The 22,991-nt window shown below is 35.8% G+C and overlaps 1 long non-coding RNA gene across 1 annotated transcript; it reads left to right on the forward strand.

The window, feature by feature from the left end:
• Positions 1 to 1,027: 1,027 nt before the first annotated feature.
• On the forward strand, positions 1,028 to 21,206 carry LOC132119110 (uncharacterized). Its single transcript, XR_009426124.1, has 3 exons — positions 1,028 to 1,075; positions 2,105 to 2,205; positions 20,739 to 21,206. It is a non-coding gene; the product is annotated as an uncharacterized LOC132119110 (long non-coding RNA).
• The last annotated feature ends 1,785 nt before the right edge of the window (positions 21,207 to 22,991 follow it).

Consider the following 22,991-nt stretch of genomic DNA (forward strand, 5'->3'; position numbering starts at 1 on the left):
CTGTGATGGTGAATCTCTGGGAGTTGTTTCTATCTCCCCTCCTCCTCTTCCTTATCACATGCTTGGACAAAATCGACTAAACTCTGACAGTGATGTGGACAGCGGGCCCATTAAATCCCGCTCTGCTCCCTCCCTCCTCTTTTCTATTCTCCTCGTGAAGAAGATTCTGTCATCCAGAGATGCACATCAGATTTCAATAGCTGACCTCTTAATGCCCGGGGTCAGCAACGCACCGGCAACAATTTCACACTGAAGAAGGGAAATGAACAGGCAGGACGCCGGGCTGACCGAGAGGCCCTGACCGGGCGGAGAAGTGAGGTCCGAGCTGCTCCAGTGCACTCAGACCTGAGGATGGAGGGGCGAGGGGTGCTGACCTCCATGATGCTAACATCAGAACAGGAGAGAGCAACTGATGGGCCTTTGAGAGCCACAGCAGGGGAACAAACCTCAGTATGGTGAGAAACAGCTTTACTGCTGAACTGAACTGAAAAGAACTTGACAGCTGGTGCTGGGGAGTAACTAACTAAGAGTGCTAATACTATGCATTACATTTTAAAGTCCTTATCATATATCATACAGCTTTCCTATAGCTCAGACAGTAAAGCACTGTGCTAACAATACCAAGGTCATGGGTTCAATTCTCAGGGAAAACAAAAACTATTCAGATTTGTAACTTGAATGCAACGTAAGTCACTTTGGATATATATATCTATATATCTTTTTTAAAGATGGAAAATTTTCTGTTGTTACCACAATGTATTTGTCTCGTATAAAAATCATGATATAATTTGATTAGTTTTCAGTATCACTTTCCATCCTTTTAGTCTCTGGTTGCATCCTCAGTTGAAAAGTTACAAACAAGTTAAAATAGACGGGCAATTTCTGACAAGTACAGATTATAAAAAAATAAAAAATAAATACAATATTAACATATCAAGTTACATATTCTGAAAACAAAGAGAGAAATGTGGGAAAACGTCAGCAGTATTCCTTTAACAAAAGTCATTTCCTTAATCACATCATCATCCAGGAAGTGTCACCATTTTGGAGGGAAAACAACCACACAAACTAAACAGTAAGTATCTGCAATATTATGAATTCTCTGCTGTTTTTTGGTGTTAAATTGGATCAATTAAACATTTCATTGTGCTTGATAAATATGTACAGAATGGCTGTGATGACATCACAATAAAAAAAAAGACTTATATATCCAAATCAATTTCAAGTTGATTATAAGCGGTCAGCACTTCATTTAAAATTGTGTTAAGTCTTAGAAGTTGAGTCTGCAAAAAATATTACAGTTGCATTTGTCACACTGGAAATCAAAAGTGGATTGTGTGAATTGCATTGTGTGATATGAAATGTCATGCAAGGAGCTCTAAATATGTACTGCACATTCTGTATGATATTTTGTATGATATTGTAGGTATTCTGTCATATATGTATCAAGAAGTCTGAATCATTTTAGTGAAATGGTTCATTCAGACGAGTCATTTAAGTTGACTCAAATGAACTGAATCATCACACAACGTGTTCTTACACAGTGTTTTTTCTTGTGTATTTATTTTGAAATAAATGTTTAGTTTATAGTATATTAAGAAGATTTATTTAAATAATGTGCATAGATGATTTCCTCACAAAGAGCAATAGTAATATTGATGCATGCTGCTGCATCTAAGTGCATTAGATAAAATATTAAAAGTAACAATCACTAAACTGAATAATAGAAAATAAAGCAACTAATCATTTAGAATATAGTTTTATCAAGTGTTTTTACCCTACAAAGACAGTCATTGTGAAGCAACATGGGTTTAAATGCCTTACTCATTGGAACTTTACTGATAACTTGTGGTTCACATTTTGTGAGAACTGAATCATTAACCTTACCTTATGAATTAAAATTAAATCCTTGTTCTGACTTAAACTCATATTAAAGTAGACTCAAGTATGGACATTTTTTCATTTTTCTTATATTATACATTTTATGTGTAATTTCAGATGTAATTTGGAAAAACTGTCTTTAAAATGTGTGTGTGATGGTCAGATGGAATTGTTGGCAGACAGACTGTCATGTAATGCCTGTGATATGCCTGATTCTCCAGAGATGCTGAGGCAGGGGATCTATTCACACGTTTAAAGCCACACGGAGGGGGTCTTGAGAGCTGTCAGGGGGCATTTAGCTTGTGATCTGCCCACAACAGTGAGGTCAGTTGATTGCTTGTGGCTGGGTTGTTTTACTGGATCTGAAGCTTGTGAAATTGCTGCAGTGGTTGTTAACAGTGTTGTGGAGCTAGTTTAAAATTATGGCTCACCTAGCAACTCCTTAGCACATTTAAAAATAATAATAATTAAAAAAAACGACCTACAGTCTTTAAAATAAATCTTTATTGGCATTGATGATTCCATGTGACAAATTCCTTAGAGCAGAAAAGGTTTTTTTTAAATATTAAAATGTTCTTCAAAATAATAATTTAAAAAAAAGGTTGTTTTAGAAACGGTTCACTGGAATGTTCTTTGGGGAACCAAAAGTGAATGGCATTGATGCAAAAACATCCCCTTTGGAGTCTTTAGTTTTAAAGGAATAGTTCATTTAAAAAAATAGCTGAAAATGTACTCACCCTCAGGCCATTCAAGATGTAGATGTGTTTGTGTCTTCATCAGATTTGTGGAAATGTAGTATTACATCACTTGCTCACCAGTGGATCCTCTACAGTGAATGGGTGCCGTCAGAATGAGTCGAAACATTTGATTAAAAACATCACAATAATCCACAAGTAATCCATAAATCCATTTCCTCCAGTAAAAAAAAGTCCATCTTCTTTTCTCCTCTCACATAAAAATCTGTTTTCACTTGTAAATGATGCTTGATCTGTGCATATTTCTCTCCTGGTTCAGGGGAGATAACTTTTTCATTGGAGAATGACTCCTTTTTATCAGGACCCAAAGGTTTGAACTTAAAAACATCTGAATGATGTATTTGTTTCTTTCAAAGACGCAGCTTTTCTCTTCTCAAGACATTAACTGCTGGACTGGAGTGCTGTGGATTATTGTGATGTTTTTATCAGCCGTTTTGACTCTTATTCTGACGACACCCATTCACTGCAGAGCATCCGTTCGGGAGAAAGGGATGGAATGCTACATTTCTCCAAATCAGTTATTGATTTGATTTTGACAAATCCTTAACCCTTAATCCTTAACGTTTGGTGTGTAACTTGCACTGCCATGTTTTTTACTATATCCATGAAGTCCGAGATGTGTGTTATGACTTGTTGTGTGTATATTTTTTATTTATTTGTGTGGTCACCATTCTGGTCACCATAAGCAGTCATTCAAAAGGCCATGAGTGCTGTCTGTCTCTCTCTCTGTTGCTCTCTCTCTCTCTCTTTCTCTCTCTCCGGGGGGGAAGCCACAGAGAGACTCCTTATGCATTCATGAGGAGAGTGGAGGATAAATAAAAAGGTTCATTACCATGCTAAAGTGTTACTAATGATATGTACCTGCCACCCAGCACCTCCGAAAATCTAATGTGACACAGTAGAATGGAAAATCTATTCCGCCGCAGTGAGCCACCAGTGGTGCCGCAGTGGGCTGTATGGAAATTTCCCACAGCCTGCCCCTCCATTTGTGTCCGTCTCTAACCAATATTTACAATTCCGCCACTATAATGTCCAACCAGGCCTTTTATGCCGCTGTCACGACCTTCATATTAGCTGAAAATTGGTCTTTTCAAACTTAGCAGGGAGCGTCTCTCCCGACCGTGGATGCAATGCTTGGGTGCACAGCATGGGGGCATCATGGGAAGGTTCCTCGACCCCCTGGCCAAGCCTTGCTCTTTAGAGGTGTCTGTTTCTGTTCATCTGATATAGAAGGAATAGATCTGCTCTATACCTGTTTTAATGAGGAAAACTCCTAGTTAAGAATATACAAGTATGCATTTAAAGAAACAAATCTTAGACACACGATGACATGCAACATAGCAGCTTATTGCTTTTAAATGATAAACACCACATTTATTAATTTCAATAACAGAATGGCATGATTCTAGTGCTTTGCTATTATGGTTGCTTAGTAAAATAGTTATGTTTCAAGTCTGTGTGATAATCTGGGTTCTAGATTTGAATTTGTTTTGAATCAGTCAAGACTTTAATTAAAATGATTACATTTTACAATTATTATTATTACAGTAAGAGTTTTTCTATTATAATATATTTTAATATGCAGTTTTTCTGTGATTTTCGGGATTCTTAGAAAGTTCAAAAGAATAGCATTTATTTCAAATACCAATCTTTTGTAAAATCATAAATGTCACTTTTGTTCAATTTAATGCATCCTTGCTGAATGAAAGTATTCATTTATTTATTAATTAGCCTTTAGAAAACTAGTGTGTCACGGTTTCCACCAAAATATTAAACAGCACGGCTGTTTTCAACATTGATAATAACCAGAAATGTTTCTTGATCAGCAAATCAGTATATTAGAATGATTTCTGAAGATCATGTGACACTGAAGACTGGAGGAATGATGCTGAAAATTCAGATGCACATTTTATAATTCTAAAAAAAAAGCAACATTTAAATGACCATTTTAAAGGGCAAATTTCCCAGTTAGATGCTTAACACTTCTTCATCAGAGCTGTATTAAATGCAACAGCTATTCAGTATTCAGGATTCTCAGCTTCACTCAGGTTGAGCGCTTTACAAAGGCACAAACAAACTGAGGCATTGACTTCTCAGTTTGTCGTAATTAACTTATGTAAATAGGCATCGCTATCCAGTGTTTCTAAACAGCAGTCAGTATGTATGCTCGTGTAATTATCTCATTAATACAGTAGACACGGATGGCGAAGAAACAGCCTGTTAAAAGCCTCTGTGCAGTTGCCATGGAAACCAGGCTTAAGTGGCTTATTGGTCGCTCAAGTGAGCTTGAAGCTTCACGCGAAGGTGAATCACTATGTGTGTGTGACCGCTGCAAAAGGCCCTCAAATTGCAACAATCATCACATTAATAATTATGTAAATTTGCCAGAGTTCAATTATAGATGGCAAAAGTGTGTTTGTATTCTTGCAGATCTGCAAGAATGGCATTGTAAATAGATAGTGTGTACACAAGATTCACCACACCAAACATGTAAGTCCATTATACTCCAGTATAATGTCATGTTTAAATATAAATATTTATATTGTGAATACATTCTCAACTTATGGGCTGAAATTACAGTCCTTAAAAACCTATTTGATATATTTGCGCTATTATTATTTAATATTTTGATTAATACTTTTAGGATATTATTTTATGTTATCGTATATTGCAGTCTTATTTTGACATATACACAAATCCTCCATTGATGCTTCAGAAATATACTAAAACATTACATATCGTTAAGGCTTTTAATTTTATTTTTGGTTCATATTGATCCCTGATGTTACACAAAGTTAGATACGGTTGGGTAGAATTATTCCAGAATGACACCAATGATGTTTAGAATCATAACTGAGCCCAATGCTGAATGAAACAGGCATAATTAATGTAAATGAGATGAATAATGAACTTGCCCTTTGGTCTGAGAGCAGCTCATATTTAAACCAAGATCACTTTTCCTCATTTATTGATTTATGTTGGGAAACGAAACGTATTACATCAGGGTCAGTGATTTGTAGGGGGAGAGTGTCCCAAGGGATTATTTCAGTTAATTCAGGATATTTTGACAGAATTACACTGTTAGTCGCAGTGTTATTTTTAGAGCGATTTATATAGTTTTATAAATATTTGAATGCATATATTAATAGTTTTCATTTTAGTTTAAATTTGAGTCATTTTGTTATGTGCTTTTGTCATTTTTATAAGTTTTTGTTTTTATTAGGTTTAATTTGCTTTTATTCCAGTTTAAGATTTTATTTATTTCCTGTTAGTAATTTTAGTGCTTAAAATTTAGTTTTCTTTTAGTTTTCATATAATATTTATATTTTATTTCAGCTTTATTTAATAATATAAAAAAAGGTTTTAATAGTTTCAGTTAATGATAATAACCCTGGTTACTCAAGATGGAAAAGCTCAAATTAGTTTCCTGTGCAAAAAAATATATCATAACATCCATAAGTTCTGGTTATTTTCAGTTATTGATGCGTAATCTAATTTTCTTTCATTTAATGAACAGCTAATAAACAGTGATCAATTAGTAGAGTTTTCTGAGCAAGCCACATGATTTGAGGAATCTTTCACTTTAAGAAATGATGGACTGATTCAGAGTCGTTTGCTTTTGCTTTAATTGGATTAGTCTAATTCACAAATTAATCATTTGATGCAATTTGTGATTTTTTTCACATTTATTTTTAGAATCGGTTCAATGAATGATTCACTTATGAATCAGAAATCGCTATTGTGTCTTTCTTTATATCAAAACAACAAGGAACAACAAGTTTTTTTCTGAAAATGCTGTGGTATAACTCATAAAAACTCATGGTAACACTTAGTTTAGACACCATTTCTCATTATTAACTTAGCATACTAGCACAGTGGATGGCTGTTTATTAGTGCGTAAAAAAGCATATAGCCTTATTCTGCGTGACTGTTTTTTTTATACTGTATTTTTTATTTTATTTTATATGGTCCTACCCCATACCACACAAACCTTACTAACTATTAATAATCAGGAAATTAGGAGTTTATTTAGGCAAAAGTCAACCAAACTCATATATGTGGGGGAAAATACTATGCAAGTAATTGGGGACCAGCAACTGTTTGGTTACCCACATTCTTCAAAATATCTTCTTTTATGTTTAACAGAAGAAAGAAACTACAGATTTGGAACAACTTGAGGGTGATTAAATGATGTCAGAACTTGTCTTTTTGTGTGAACTATCCCTTTTAATGCATTAACAAATGAGATTCAAAAACAGATTGGCAACACCTCTGCATTTACCTTCATACATGCGTTTGTGTGTGTGTGTGTGTTAAGCAGATGCAGCTGTTGTGTGTGTGTCAGTAATTAGGTAATTAGTGCGGTTCTGAGTGGGGTCTGAGCCCCTCCAGACGATCTGCCTGTCAGCCTGCATTCAACTCTTTCAAAAACCTCTCTGTTGCCCCCCTCAGACGTGCTGGTGAAGAGCTCCCTAATTTAATCACGAGCCTCATCAGTCCCCAGGAATGAATCAAACGTCTGTAAGCCCAACATGTCCACCGCTGTTTGACTGATTAATTCATATGACGCCAAACGGAATGTTCTGGCTTGTTTGTCATATTACGGCGGCCCAGAGCTCTGCCTCCCTCTGTTAATTGAACACTTTCTGGGCCTCCAGTTGGTTCCACCCGACACCCTGTGAGCGCATGACTTCAAAAGCCTCTTTTCATGATGCTGGCAGCGTGAGTTTCTAATTATGACTGCAATAAAAGGTAACTGTGCTCTGGCTGGAAGCTGCTGCCAACTAGCCAAATCTGGCTATGGATGTCTCTCTCTCTCTCTCTTTCTCTCTCTCTCTCTTTCACCCTTTCTCTCTGTCTCTTTCTCCAGCTTACAGCATCAGTGCCCCTCCTTGGCCAAGCGTCACACAATAGGAAGATAATTAGGAGAAAGGGAAATCCGCCTTGTGTATATTTATAATTGTAAGATCATATAACTCATGACTTCCACAATAGCTGGCACAACAGGGCTCTCAAAGGCCCCATAAAACCTATTAGTCACTCTAACAGCGGCAGAGATGTCCTGTGATCTGTAATTGTGTGAGAGTCCTTTAGGGAAGGGCTGGAGTACAGGCGACATTGGCACAACAAACATCACGCCACGCTAATAACCTCAGACTTGGCTTGATGTTCCTCAGAGGTTTAGTGTGTGTTTTTGTCATTTGGCAGTTTAAAACAGTAAGTCTGATTGCTTAGAAACGTAACAGCACAAATTATTCTCATTCCAGAAAATTTGCAAGAATAAGAAAATGAAATTGGAGTTAGATGATTTGGTTTTGTGATATATATATATATATATATATATATATATATTTATATATATATTTATTTATTTATTTATATTCTTCAGCAACACACAAAAGACCTTCAGGATAACTATCATAGTTGATAAAAGGGTGGAAGACTTTATAAATAAAGTCAGTACAATTTTAGAAAGGAAAATTTAAAGGTGCCATAGAATGCAAAAATCACTTTTAAACAGTGTTTGAACACAGTTGTATGGCCGTAGTGGGTGAAAAAAAATATAATCCCTTTATTGTTTTATAATCCCAATAATTCATAAACATTCTCTCCACACTAGCAGGTTTCTCACTACTATGATGACATAGTCGGTGAAAGTCCCGCCCATTTGTGATGCTTTCTGCCCTATAAACATATACACACACTTTAATGAGAAGCTGCGGTCACTCATTACTGTTCTCTTTCTGTAACTGCTGGAGATACAATGTCAGCACCAAAGAGCGATTAAAAGTGTTGTGTGTTGGGATACACCAACGAACATAGGAGTCTCCATAGACCACTGAGGACATGAGGGTAACTTTCATTTTCGAAAACAAATGGAAAGTCCTATACATTTGTGCTAATATTTTACACCTGACTGCCTCACAAATGAGGGTCAGTGCAGCGCTGGAGCTGTGCAAAGATTGCTTCTGAAAGAAGGATCGATACCAACGCTTCGTGCACAAACATCCAGACTACAGACAAAGTAAACATCACGCATCAGATTTTGTTTTCCAAAAGATCTTCTTGGCTCTCTGTAAGGCTAATGTTGCTAAAGCTAATGTTGCTGAAAACAGGCCTCTGTAAGGCCTGTTTTCACTAATGCTGCTTTTATGTGCTACCAAAATGATCGTAAATAGGAATGTGATAGTTAAAAATTGCATTTGGAAGCAATATAAAGTCAGTTAAACCGTAACACCGGTGGTCTGCCCGTGAGCATGAGCTCCGCACTTGTCGGAAAAGGGAGGCAAAAGCAGCAGCTCATTTTCATTTAAAGGGGACAACATAAATAACAGCGTGTTTTGGCTCAAACCCTAAAAGTGGCAGATTCAACAAGCTTTAAAAAAATAATCTGTGGGGTATTTTGACATAAAACTTCATATACACACTCCGGGGACATCAGAGAACAATTTAAAATATTATATCAATGCATTCTAAAGCATCCTTTAAGAGAGAAAAAGTCAAATTATGAATAATTTACTGCCATTACGTCAATTACAGGTCCTTCTCAAAAAATTAGCATATTGTGATAAAGTTCATTATTTTCCATAATGTAATGATAAAAATTTAACTTTCATATATTTTAGATTCATTGCACACCAACTGAAATATTTCAGGTCTTTTATTGTTTTAATACTGATGATTTTGGCATACAGCTAATGAAAACCCAAAATGCCTGTCTCAAAAAATTAGCATATTTCATCCGACCAATAAAAGAAAAGTGTTTTTAATACAAAAAAGTCAACCTTCAAATAATTATGTTCAGTTATGCACTCAATACTTGGTCGGGAATCCTTTTGCAGAAATGACTGCTTCAATGCGGCGTGGCATGGAGGCAATCAGCCTGTGGCACTGCTGAGGTGTTATGGAGGCCCAGGATGCTTCGATAGCGGCCTTAAGCTCATCCAGAGTGTTGGGTCTCGCATCTCTCAACTTTCTCTTCACAATATCCCACAGATTGTCTATGGGGTTCAGGTCAGGAGAGTTGGCAGGCCAATTGAGCACAGTAATACCATGGTCAGTATACCATTTACCAGTGGTTTTGGCACTGTGAGCAGGTGCCAGGTCGTGCTGAAAAACAAAATCTTCATCTCCATAAAGCTTTTCAGCAGATGGAAGCATGAAGTGCTCCAAAATCTCCTGATAACTAGCTGCATTGACCCTGCCCTTGATAAAACACAGTGGACCAACACCAGCAGCTGACATGGCACCCCAGACCATCACTGACTGTGGGTACTTGACACTGGACTTCAGGTATTTTGGCATTTCCTTCTCCCCAGTCTTCCTCCAGACTCTGGCACCTTGATTTCCGAATTACATGCAAAATTTGTCCAAAGGTCCAGTGTTGCTTCTCTGTAGCCCAGGTCAGGCGCTTCTGCCGCTGTTTCTGGTTCAAAAGTGGCTTGACCTGGGGAATGCGGCACCTGTAGCCCATTTCCTGCACACGCCTGTGCATGGTGGCTCTGGATATTTCTACTCCAGACTCAGTCCACTGCTTCCGCAGGTCCCCCAAGGTCTGGAATCAGTCCTTCTCCACAATCTTCCTCAGGGTCCGGTCACCTCTTCTCGTTGTGCAGCGTTTTTTGCCACACTTTTTCCTTCCCACAGACTTCCCACTGAGGTGCCTTGATACAGCACTCTGGGAACAGCCTGTTCGTTCAGAAATTTCTTTCTGTGTCTTACCCTCTTGCTTGAGGGTGTCAGTGATGGCCTTCTGGACAGCAGTCTGGTCAGCAGTCTTACCCATGATTGCGGTTTTGAGTAATGAACCAGGCTGGGAGTTTTTAAAAGCCTCAGGAATCTTTTGCAGGTGTTTATAGTTAATTAGTTGATTCAGATGATTAAGTTAATAGCTTGTTTAGAGAACCTTTTCATGATATGCTAATTTTTTGAGATAGGAATTTTGGGTTTTCATGAGCTGTATGCCAAAATCATCAGTATTAAAACAATAAAAGACCTGAAATATTTCAGTTGGTGTGCAATGAATCTAAAATATATGAAAGTTTAATTTTTATCATTACATTATGGAAAATAATGAACTTTATCACAATATGCTAAATTTTTGAGAAGGACCTGTATATGTACAGTAATCATGCATTCTTAAAGTGAATTTAATCTAATTCTGAGCATTTTAACATGTAATCTACAACCCGAATTCCGGAAAAGTTGGGACGTTTTTTAAATTTTAATAAAATGAAAACTAAAGGAATTTCAAATCACATGAGCCAATATTTTATTCACAATAGAACATAGATAACGTAGCAAATGTTTAAACTGAGAAATTTTACACTTTTATCCACTTAATTAGCTCATTTAAAATTTAATGCCTGCTACAGGTCTCAAAAAAGTTGGCACGGGGGCAACAAATGGCTAAAAAAGCAAGCAGTTTTGAAAAGATTCAGCTGGGAGAACATCTAGTGATTAATTAAGTTAATTGATATCAGGTATTACCTGTGTGGTAAGAGATCAGGTATCTCTGTGCGTAAGGGACAAGGCCGGAGACCTTTATTGGATGCCCGTGGTCTTCGGGCTCTCAGACGACACTGCATCACTCATCGGCATGATTGTGTCAATGACATTACTAAATGGGCCCAGGAATACTTTCAGAAACCACTGTCTGTAAACACAATCTGCCGTGCCATCAGCAGATGCCAACTAAAGCTCTATCATGCAAAAAGGAAGCCATATGTGAACATGGTCCAGAAGCGCCGTCGTGTCCTGTGGGCCAAGGCTCATTTAAAATGGACTATTTCAAAGTGGAATAGTGTTTTATGGTCAGACGAGTCCAAATTTGACATTCTTGTTGGAAATCACGGACGCCGTGTCCTCCGGGCTAAAGAGGAGGGAGACCTTCCAGCATGTTATCAGCGTTCAGTTCAAAAGCCAGCATCTCTGATGGTATGGGGGTGCATAAGTGCATACGGTATGGGCAGCTTGCATGTTTTGGAAGGCTCTGTGAATGCTGAAAGGTATATAAAGGTTTTAGAGCAACATATGCTTCCCTCCAAACAACGTCTATTTCAGGAAAGGCCTTGTTTATTTCAGCAGGACAATGCAAAACCACATACTGCAGCTATAACAACAGCATGGCTTCGTCGTAGAAGAGTCCGGGTGCTAACCTGGCCTGCCTGCAGTCCAGATCTTTCACCTATAGAGAACATTTGGCGCATCATTAAACGAAAAATACGTCAAAGACGACCACGAACTCTTCAGCAGCTGGAAATCTATATAAGGCAAGAATGGGACCAAATTCCAACAGCAAAACTCCAGCAACGCATAGCCTCAATGCCCAGACGTCTTCAAACTGTTTTGAAAAGAAAAGGAGATGCTACACCATGGTAAACATGCCCCGTCCCAACTATTTTGAGACCTGTAGCAGAAATCAAAATTGAAATGAGCTCATTTTGTGCATAAAATTGTAAACTTTCTCAGTTTAAACATTTGCTATGTTATCTATGTTCTATTGTGAATACAATATTGGCTCATGTGATTTGAAAGTCTTTTAGTTTTCATTTTATTAAAATTTAAAAAACGTCCCAACTTCTCCGGAATTCGGGTTGTAGTTGGAAGTACTTAATTTTTGTAATTTGATTACGTAATCTAGATTACATGTAATATGTTACTACCCAGACTGTTATGATAATATTTTATTATGCTTTGTTGTTCTTTTAGGAGCTTGCATCATCGTATGTATCTGTGTTCCGGAAAAGAGCAATAAAACTTCTCTTTTGTTTTCAATGAAAGAAATGTTGTTTGAAATAACATGAGGGTGAGTAAATGATGTCCACGTTTTTATTTGTAGGTGAGCTATCCCCTTAAATTCATCCTATCCGAAACTGTCTTCTCTGACAAAGAGCGTGTGCATAGGAGGCTTGGCATGTGCTTGTTAACAGTATTTTTTTATCTTCAGCCTAACAAAGCAAAGGTCATCTGGACACTTTGTTCTCAAACAAAAGCAGATAGGAAGTCAACCTCTCGCAATCAGGTCAGAGCGACAATCCCCTCTCCTTCACAAATAAAGCTGGAGAGCTTAAACCTGTTACTGTCAGCTTCTCACCTGGATCACAATCTTTCCAGCACTCCAAGTGCAAACCAATCGCCTTTATGTTCTTTTTTTCCCACCACTTACTGAGAGCTCCCAGGTAAAGGGGATGGCAAATGTAGCCTATAGAGTTACCGACGGCTAAGCCGGGTTGATGATCAGCACAATAGCGGCAGGTAATATGTCCTCGGCCTTTTCCCCAGGCTTCATTTCCGAACAGCGGCTGCTATTTCACAGCTGTTAAGTGCTGCCTTTCTCTTTGTTGTGATTAGGGGTAAATTAATAGATGCCTCCCGGTAATCAGCTTCCATTAGTGCTGTCATATCCTCGCTGTCAGGACGCTGGCTGCAGTGGACAGGGAATGTTCTCCCTGTCAACAAGAAGCACATTAGCGGCGTCTTTAGCACTAGAAAGGGAAAAGGCAGCAGTTAGTGTTGCAGCACGATGCCAGTCATTGTGGGAAATGCATATAAAGTGGTCTTTAATTCACCCCACGGTGTTTAAAATGAGCTGTGAAATGTACAGGGGGTCGAATAATTGATTTTTCCTCTCAATACAGAATCCAGCATCGGGTCGTTTATCCATTTTGCAAGGGCAGAATGGCACGGGATGACGAGATGATCTAACCTGAAACCTCTGAGGTGACTGACTGCCAATAAACACACAAACACCTCACCTTACTCAGCTTTCACATCATGCCGGGGTGAATTAAACTGTAGTAACCATACTGTATTTTACCAGTTTTGCCTGTAGTGTTTCACTTTAACTTAAAACAGTTTAACAAACTAGATTTGTACACTTTCTTAAGAAAATGTTAGTGGTGTTTGACCATGCAAAACTCACCACAATGCAATACTGTTTCTAGAGTGTAAATATATGTTGTTTTAATACATTTATAATTTTATTTTGTAAATAAATGAATAAATCAAATGCACTTATGCCTCCCGTAATCTCGTTTGCATAAGAAGTTGTTACCTGACAACTCTTCATTTTGGCATGAAAGTATTGTTCATTATTATGTAATGTTAGTTAATTGATTAATCTAACATTAACTGATGGGACCATACTGTAAATGGAAGTGAAATGAGGTGGTTTGTTTTTTTCTTTTAGGTTGATATTTTAACAATCAAAACCGATTTCAATTTCTATTTACTTTAAAACACTAATTACTAAAGATGCAAATAGATGCAGGTTTATGGTATAAACAAAAGGCAGTTCCTTGTTCAGAGCATCTGACCACATGCGCTGGCTGAAAACACAGGAAATGAGAACATTAATCAATAGGAAGTGGTTTTCATGCTGAGTTTAAACCTGTGGAGATGCTGTATTGTGGGTTGGTCGGGATAATCTAATTTGTGAGGCCGGAGCAGCCAAAAAAATGACACAGTTGTTCACAATTGGTAAAATACACATGAAACGAACCATTTCTGAGAAAGGTGCGTCAGACCTTGCAGATAATTGTGAAGAAAATCAGTTTCTTTTCCAATTCTGAAGGCAGTCGAGCAGCATCAACAATTTGAAATGTTGTTGGTATTCTGGGAAAATCATTATTGACTGTATCTTGAGATTTACACTTAGGATTTTGAGATGAAACAAATAAATTTACGCATATGAACAACAAACGTGTTTACTTTCTGCACTGTTTGGGTTCACTACTTCTTTTCTGAATAATACAGCACACCTCTGAGAAGCATATAATGAACTGCATTAAATCCATGCAGTTATTTATGGAAATAAATATGACTTTATTCAAAAAAATAGGGGGCTGACACAGTGCGTCTGTTTGTATTATGGGTAATTACAGAAGGATTGGATGTTCTGCTGAGGCTGAGTTTTAGCAGGGATGCCGATATAAGGGATTGACTTTGCCGTTCCTCATTACAGCCACATATGGGAAACCCAGCTGGGATCTGAATTGGTGAGAGGGAGAGAGAGAATCGATTTCATTTGCAGGATTATTGAAGCCACTGAGATGCAGCGTTTATGAAACATAAAGTCTCATTTTCGAGTCCTCCGCAGAAGCAGGAGAATGAAAACGTATGGCTGTTAGTGAGTTATTTTCATGCCGTGGAACAATAAGGAAATTGTGAAGTTTACGAACTTCAGGAGAAGTGGCCGACTTGTCTGTCTTGGATGCTAATTGTGTTCTTTCAAGAGGCAATTAGTTTATCTGAGCTGCAAAACACGCTTGAGATGAGAATGTGTCACAGATATGATTTCTGAAGGATCATGTGACTGAAGTCTGGAGTAATGATGCTGAATTTTGCAATTTAGCTTCGCCTCACAGGAATAAACTACATTTTACATTATATTAACATAGAAAACAGTTGTTTTAAATTGTAGTAATGTTTCACAATATTGCTGTTTTACTGTATTTTTGATCAAATAAATGCAGCCTTGGCAAGAGACCAAAATAATAATAATAATAATAATAATAATCATCTTACAAACTTCAAACTATAATGTATATAATACATTTTAGATTTATATTTTTTTTAAAAATATATATTTATCAATATTTTTTTTTATTCACTTTACAGCTCAGGATAGTTTTAGTGATAATTTTTTTGACAGTGAGTAATTCTTATTATTTATTTGTAACATATGATACATTTTATTAGTCAGAGTAAACACTGACTGACTGATAAATACTTTTGATTAGATGTGAATGGAGAATGTTGTAGTTCCAGCATCTGCCAGCAGGTGCCAACTGATGAGACTAAACTAGCCAAACCTGGACCGGTTAGCGTCAAATATACTAAAGAAACAGGAACTGATATGGATCTGAAGTTTATTGTACACTTTGTTTCGATTCTGTAAAATACCATTAACATGAGAAGCAGAGAGGAGGCTATTAGGATTTTATTTGTGATGCTGTCACACTAGCTGGATCTTCATCTGTGCATGCTAGCATGTTGTGTGTTCCCATAACCCTCAGATTCTGCCATAAAAGCCTGACCCAAAGCTATCAGAGAGTTCTGGTGTATGTTTATGTCACACACAGACCCAGCTGGGGCAGGAAATGATGTCATAGAGGCACAGCTGAGAGCATTAGTGAGTGTGATCAGAATGGCATGATGATGTAAGAAGTGGGCGGCCTCACAGATCTTTCTGGAACAACGACCATTCTCAATGAGCTCCCGTGGTCCGAATCGCAGGCATGGTATTGCACATTCGTGTGTGTGTGTGTGTGGGGTCAGCTCATTGCAAACGCACGTGTGTGTGAGTGAGCAAGTGTGTTTTCTGGTCAGCTCATTGTGTGTCTAGAGACAGAGTCTGTGCTAAAATGTTTTCAGCTGTAATGATTATAAGTGCTAAGTCGAGCATTACTTTAGGTTTTTTTTTTCAGATTTTTTCTTTTATCTCACAATTTGGAATTTTTCTCACAGTTATGATATAGAAGTCAGAATCATGAGATGTAAACTCAGCATATCAGAATGATTTCTGAATGATCATGTGACACTGAAAACTGGAATACTGATGCTGAAAATTCAGCTTTACATCACAGGAATAAATTACTTCTTAATATATTTTCAAATTGTAAACCGTTATTTTAATTTGTAATGATAATTAACAATATTACAGTTTTTACTGCATTTTTTACCAAATAAATGCAGCCTTGGTGAGCAGAAGAGACATCTTTCAAGAACATTACAAAATCCTACCAACCCCACTACTGAACAGTATCTTAAATTATATTTTATCCCTAAAACATATTTATTACATACATATTTTGTTAATTTCTAAGTGATATTTTCACTAAATATAACACATAGGAAAAGGGATTGTCATAGAGACCCAGTCCCAAAACACCCTTACATTGACTAACACATCCACATTTTATTCTGAAAGTAAAGAGCTGGTTCAACAATCATAAAAAATAGCAAAAAACACTGATTCATAAAGGAAATGACTATATTACCAAGATATTTGGTTTCTATTGTAGGATGAGGCTAGAGAGAGAGAGAGAGAGAGAAAGAGCTTTGCTGTGGGTTTTAAAGGGGCCTGTGTTTTGATACAGGCGGTCCTGTGGGGGGACGGGGGCCTCTGTGTGGGAGAATCACTACAGCACCGTTATGGAGCTTAAGTCTCGATTCAATCTAATAAAAAAGACTCAAACCAAACAGGCCTTAAATTCGCACGGGCCTGGGAGCTACCTGCGGCCCTTCAGCCATGCTTATTTAATAAGAGACGCTGCCGAGGGCGGGAGCCTGAGGAACACCACTGGTACACTAGTGAGGGAATGACATAAGAAATTAACATCTCATTAGCTCTAAATGTCTATGGTGGCCCAAAAGGTATTTTGGCTTTTAAGTCATGAGTTAAAGTATTTGAATTTCATTGCATTAGATAACAAATTAAAGCAAATATAATTTATTGTAAAGAAAATGTTTCTAACCAAAACATTTCATAATAAAAGGTTTGAAGTGGTAAAACAATAAAAAGATAATAGTTTGTTTGATATTTTGTTATTCAGTACCATGACATTCATCATTTCTCAGTGTGATTTTAATATTGTTTATATACAACTATACGTTTTATAAATGTTTTGATTTAGAATTAATTTTGTTGAATTTTTAGCAATTTATCAGATTTTGACATCTGTAGCTTTTTTTAGTCAGTGGTATTTTAGCATTATTTGAACAGTATATTATTACAGGCTTTATTTATATTTTAAATTAGCTTTTATTTTGTTATGTCTTTGCTTACATTTTTTGTAATTTTATATGTGTTTGACATTTCTTTAGCTTTTCAGCATATGGCAGTGTGAGTTTTGCTATATTTATTTACTATTAGGTTTTATTAATGTTTTGAATTATTTTTTATGTCTTTTTATGTTTTTGTCTGAAGTTAAATTTTTAGGTCCAAGCCTTTTTTTTTTTTTTTATAAAAGTTAGTATTTTTTTTTTTTCAAATGTTTATCAAATGTACTATTATATAAATTTATTTTGTTTTCCAATGTTTTAAATACGCTTTTTTTTCAGTTACATTTGTAATAATTTTATGTGCTTTAGATTTTTTGGGAATATAAGAGATATTAAATATTTATATATATATATATATATATATATATATATATATATATATATATATATATATATATATATATATATATATATATATATATATATATATATATACTGTATATATGTCTAATAAATTACATTTTTATTTATTTTTTAGCTGTATTTCAATTAACAAAAATTTTTTGAATAGTTTTATTCATAGTCAACAGTAATAACCCAGGCTTAAGTGTCCAAAGTCGTTTTGGGGCTATTCTATATTCAGTTTTTCTGTGTTTACCAGGTTTAATCTCCTCTGTTCATTCACTTCTCTGTGAGATAGACAGACATACAGAAAGAAAGAAAGAAAGAAAGAAAGAAAGAGAGAGAGGCAATTGAAAGACTTGTGTTTTCCCTGTATGTAAAACAGAATGAAAAGTAACATTTGTTTTGCTGCCTGTTCGTTTTCCCCTGTAATGCGCAAAATCAAGGCCACAGAAGAGGCTAAATGCATTATACATTACCAAGTGGCACCACGCACTTGGCCGTGATCCTGCCGCTGTTGTCACTTTAGGTTATTTGAGGAGGAAAGTGCTTTTCTCTCTCTTTTGCATATGAAGTGGAGGCAGGCTATAGAGAAGCGGAGCTTAAACTGCTTTCCTACTGAGAGTGAGCTCTTCTGCAACTTTGCCTTCACACACTGGGTGTCAATAGACTTACAACACACACCAAAACACTGGCGAGATAGAGACCATTGTGCAATATGTGTGACAAGCATGTCTAACTGAGAAGTGTCATTAGAAATAAAGGACATCTGAGGTACTACTGCAGGTTTTCCCAATCATTTTTTTTCAATAACTGATTTAATATCATTTGTTTTATTTTTATTTCAACATTATAATTTATTTATCATTTTCTTAAGGCATTAGGGGATGAATAAATTTTTATTTAATGCATATAATATTATTATTATTATTATTTAATGCATTCAAATCTGACCTTTCCATGTAGTCATGGTATAATTTAAAAAAGTAAAATTTAATTAAAACGGGCTATATTATGGCTGCTGTGCGTTTTAAATTACAGTATTACATTGTTAGCTTAGTAACATGTTAACATCAAAAATAGAAATATGAAATTGTTGTCTTGAAGTGACAGTTTTTTAAATAAATTTTTTTAATGTAATCTTAAAATGTTACCATTTGTGACAAGAATATTCATCTATAAATAAAGGACTTATTTTTTGCCAATAATCTCTCATTAATTGATTCCAATATAATTGATTTATTTTATTATTTGACAATATATTTTAAAATGTAATTTTGTTTCCTGCGGTGTACAGCTGAATTTTCAATTCTCTCTTACCCAAGATTATTGTGACAAGTTTTAAAAGAGACTTTTTGTAATAGTGCCACCTGCAGGTCAAACAATGAATCTCACTCTAATTAGTTTGTGTAATGAGTTTAACATCACTATTAATATTACTCATACTTGATTTGAGGTTCTTTTGACTTGGAGGCGTTTTTATCTTAAAATTGTTATCTAATTTAAAATAATGTAAATTGTAATTTCTTTTCATTTTTGCTGAAAAGTGTTGAAAGTTCAATGTTTCCATTCTTCTCTGTATTCCAGAGCTACATATACTGTACATCAAGAGCTGTTAATCTTCAGGAATGTCAAATCAATACACCCATCCATGCAAGTTTGTACTAAAAAAAGCAAGTTCAGCCGCATTCTGTTTTCTTTAAGGCGAGAAATGTGAGTTTTATTCCATTTCTGAGCCAGTGAGACCCACACAAACAATCTCTGGCATGGATGTACCATTGATTTCACATTCACCCGTCCAAACTTGAAGAGGCGATGGGATTGTGTGTGGATCCTCAAACCTGTGTGCACCCCGACTCTGTCAAGCTGACACCAGCTCCTCTCTCTGTAAACTGCCCAGATTATTCACTCAACAGGATCTTTCTCCTTTTATCCGCTGAACCGCAGGCCAATCCTTGTTCTGACAGCACTGTGATAGTATACAGATGGAAATAAGGAGAACGAGTGGCTCTGTTTGTTGATAGATGGTTGGCATTCATCGCTTCTCGACATAATTCACCTGACCAGGAGGTATATAAAGATATATATACCAGGAGGAATATACAGATCCAGACATCAGACATCTAAAGAAGTGTTTAGAGAATCTGATCTGATCTATTTAAGTCAGATGAATCATAAATGTAAGATTTTTTATATTTATTTTGATTTTCAACCCCACAGGAAAGAAAAACATTCAAACATTTGTATTTTTTATATATATATATATATATATATATATATATATATATATATATATATATATATATATATATATATATATATATATATATATATATATATATATATATATATATATATATAGTTGAAATTGTCAAGTATTATTACAATTTAAAATAACTGGTTTGTATTTGATTTATGTTTTCAAATGTAATTTATTTATGTGATCAAATCTGAATTTGCAGCATCATTACTCCAGTCTTCAGTGTCACATGATCCTTCGTTAGTATCATTAAGATGTGATTACAATTTGTATTCATATTTTGAATTAGTTTTCATTTTATTAGTTTTAACTATACGTTGACTGGATCTTTCAGAAATCATTCTAAAATGCTGATTTGCTGCTCAAGAAATGTCTTATTTTTTATTATTATCAGTGTTGAAACAGTTGGTGCTTAACATTTTTGTGAAAACGGATACATTTTTGATGAATACAATGTATTTATTAGAAATATTAATCTTACGTATCATTATAAATGTTTTTACTGTAACTTTTGATCAATTGCATGTTTTCTCACATAATGAAAGTATTAATTTCTATTAAATTGAGGATCTTCATGACCCAAGATTTGGAATAGTAGAGTTTGTTAGTGATATGTAGTATTTTTTTATGTAAATGAAGGAGTTTTGATATCTGTCCCCTCTTTACCTTAAGTTCCCTGCGATCTGCCTTATCAGACCTTTTCTCTTTTCCAGAATAAATGATGTCCTCCTCTTAAAAAAAGAGGGTGGAGAGGAGGGCCGGTCGTGCCTGATTCATGTCGTACACACTAGCAGGCCATTATGCATGGAGAATTGATTGCTGAAGCGCCGTGGCTGGTGTTGGATCTTGATGGTGCCACTGAAATGTCACCTTACTGATGTTACAGTGCGGGAGATATTAAAGCCAGCCAAATTCAAAGACTTCTGTTTGTTTCTGATCCACTCCCACTGTGTGCTTGAGGACCGCACTGATCATCTGAGTTTATTTTTTTATTTCTGATGGCTGGTCTCTTATCTGCTCAAGACAGTGGAGCAGCTTCTGTCCCCGCATTGAAAATTTCCAATCGGCCACTTGTATCGTCCACGTCTTTAAAGTGGAAATCCAAATATAGAGTAGTTTTGCTTTCTTATTTTCTACTTTTGAAGACATAATTAAGATTATGTGTGGACATTTATGCGATCGAGGGAATATTTAACACCCCAGGCCTTAAGTTTGTCCTGTTGATGATAAGTTTTAGCCCCGAAGCATTAATTATAGACCTACATACATTACAACAGAGTTAAAAGCATTCAGACTAGAAGTAGAGAATAATAGTTGAGGATTTTATAACATACGTTCATTGTGGTGACAATATGTTTTGTTCTTGTACACTTAAACTGTTATATTAAAGGGGTTAATTCGCACAAAAATTCAAATTGTGTCAAGTTTGTGTCAAGTCTCAGACCTGTTTGAATTTTCCCATTGACTTGCGTAGTATGAAAAAAAATACTATGGTAGTCAATGGCTAACATCAACTGTTTGGTTACCAACGTTCTTCAAAATTTATTTTGTGTTTAACAGAAGAAAGAAACTCATACAGGTTAACAACTTGTGAGTAAATGATGACAGAAGTTTATTTTTTGTGTGAACTATCCCTTTAATATAATTTAAAGGTGGATTAAACAATAGAACTCAATGCCATATAATCAGCTTTGAATGAACATGCAAAATGATCTTTCACCCTATCAAACCAGCACTGAAAGAAAACAGAAAACAGATTTTAATGAGAAAGAAACACCCACAGTGACGACGGCCACTGATGCACACCATATGTGTTTAGGTTGGGAGTTTTACAGTAAATTATATTAGTCTTAACTCAACATGAGGCAAGAGAAGCCAGTGCGTTACATGCATCAGGACAGCTACCGTGTGATGGGCGTCTGTGTGTGGGAGGCTGATGTCATGACCTGTCACGCATTTTGTTTCAGGACAATGGGGGCGGCAGCTGCTCGCCTCACCTGCCACATCCCGTACACAGCTGTCTCCCACCACCGCCATCCAAAAACATATCAAAATCTGAGCCCTTTCCTTTTGGCTTTATGCCACTTTGATTATTTAGAGAGTGGATCGAAAACAACACACACCAGACTCAAACCTGCATTGCCCACATGAGCACCAGAACACAACATGTCAGAACACAAATGGTGCAGGTTGATGTGTAATAATTAGAGGTTATTTTAAAGTGATGAATTAGAAGAATTAGAATTAGAATTTAAAAAATGAGAATTTGGCATTTTAGCTTTTACAACCATTTGTAAGGTAAGGAAGTTTTCTGTCATCCCTTAATCACCAGACAAACTGCCACAAAGACCTGATTCCTGTCTTCCCATTTCTCAGCCCATTTCCACATGTATGATTGATTCTGAAGAAGTTATTTTATGCCTAATCCTGATTTCCACTTCCTCCAGTCCTTTGCAGACTGTAAGTTAAATTACATATTTTGAATCCTTCTTTTTGGAAGTAAAACCTTTATCATTGAAACTTTTGATATTTGACTGTTTTTTTTTTTTTTTTTGATAAGTGCATTAATGTTTTTATATATATACATTTGAAAAGTCCTGTTTTATGAAAAATAGCATTATAAAAATAGGTAATAATAGGGCTTTTTTATTTATATATATATATATATATATATATATATATATATATATATATATATATATATATATATATATATATATATATATATTTATTTATTATATTTAGCAAATAATCCGATTTTTTTATTTATTTCCAGAATGAAACACCACTTAAAGAAACACCGCTAATCAAAGAATGGTTCGGACAATATAGTCTTTGAAGAAATGATTGTGAAATGTTTTGAGTTCATAAAGTTCATAAAATGTCATGAGTTCATAAAGATCTCTGATATTCATGCTGAGATCTCTGAAAAATCTGAAAAGCAGGACACTGAAGAAAACTCTCCA

Source organism: Carassius carassius, chromosome 38 (genome assembly GCF_963082965.1).
Source record: "Carassius carassius chromosome 38, fCarCar2.1, whole genome shotgun sequence".
Lineage (NCBI taxonomy): Eukaryota > Metazoa > Chordata > Actinopteri > Cypriniformes > Cyprinidae > Carassius > Carassius carassius.